This window comes from Silene latifolia, chromosome X (genome assembly GCF_048544455.1).
Source record: "Silene latifolia isolate original U9 population chromosome X, ASM4854445v1, whole genome shotgun sequence".
Lineage (NCBI taxonomy): Eukaryota > Viridiplantae > Streptophyta > Magnoliopsida > Caryophyllales > Caryophyllaceae > Silene > Silene latifolia.
The window spans coordinates 90,941,724-90,943,079 of record NC_133537.1 but is presented as its reverse complement, the minus strand read 5'-3'; the positions used below and the strand labels follow the sequence as shown (position 1 = coordinate 90,943,079).

Below are 1,356 nucleotides of genomic sequence, written 5' to 3'. Positions count from 1 at the left end.
CCTGATCTCCCCGAATTCTCCCTAAAATCTCCCTGGTGACTTTCCAAATCCACGAACCTCCCTTGCTAGCGGGCCTTTTTGTTCTTACGCGCTCCTTGGCCCAAACCTCCAGGCATATTCTACTTTGTACTTGGGCTCCTCTTGCTTATTTTTCCTTCACGGTCCAACACTTGAATAAGGACCAAGTGGGCTTTTCCTTTATCAGGCTAAAGCACAGTGTTTAACCCAAACAGAGACTTGCTGCCTCTTTATTTAGAGCTTGCTTGAAACTCTGGAACGTAAAATCGAAAAGATAAAATCTTGACCATTAAATAACAAGGGAAAGAAAGAAAAGACCCAATTAAATCTAAAAATATTCAAAACTCATCTTGGAGGCTGAGAGCATGAGTCTGTCACTATCCATCAGCATAAGCCAGGAGAAGATTAAATTGATTTAGCTTTAAATCACTTTCTTAGCTTTGTACCCATTTCAAAGTTAATAATTACCGATAATTAACATTAAAGTCCTTATACCTCAGGGGTAGAGCGTCAGTCTTGTAAACTGAAGGTCCGTAGTTCGAACCTGCGTGAGGGCATTTTTTTTACTTAAATCATTGTTTGACATTATTTTTTACTTAAATCATTGTTTGACAGCCACCCAAACAAAGGACCGAATGATGGGGGAAATGGGGGGATCACCAGTCGGTCCCAAACAAACCCAAAGAGCTATGCTCAATAACAATACTAATCTACCTTCTCTCATCCTCCAATTAAATTCGGGGCTTCCATCGACCATTAATCGATGGTAAGCCCCATAAAAGTTTTATTTATCAATTATTAATATGAAAAATTATGAATCCATTAATAAAAGTCTTCCTTTTGGTGAGTTCTGTTTGTCTGTCTCCAATTTCGGAGTTTTTTCTGTCCTTTATATCATTCTAGGGTTTTGTTTTATTGGAAATATAGATAAGAATGGTTTGTTGATGATTTGTCATACGAGTCTACAATTGATACGCGTTATTCGCCGACGATCTATGATGCCGATAAAAGGTAAATTTTCTCCATCAATGAATCAAACGAAGAGAGCGAATACAAGGACGAGCCGAATTGTCATATCATGTATTGAGATCCCTAGTTTTACGAGAGGAATTTGTCCTTTGGTTTCTATTAGATTTGTTGTTTTCGATTATACCTATCTCTTGTAAGTGCCGTTTGGCGACTTATTAATGAATTGATCTTTTCTTTAAAAAAAAAAAGAGCTATGCTCAATAGAAACCCAAGGACTAAAAACCGATTGGTGGGGGAAATGGGGGATAACCAACCGGTCCCTAACCGACACATAAAGCAAAAATCAAGAACTGACACAACAATCGATTC

General features: G+C 38.1%; 1 non-coding gene across 1 annotated transcript; it reads left to right on the top strand.

The window, feature by feature from the left end:
• Positions 1–503: 503 nt before the first annotated feature.
• On the top strand, positions 504–575 carry TRNAT-UGU (transfer RNA threonine (anticodon UGU)). Its single transcript has one exon. It is a non-coding gene; the product is annotated as a tRNA-Thr (tRNA).
• The last annotated feature ends 781 nt before the right edge of the window (positions 576–1,356 follow it).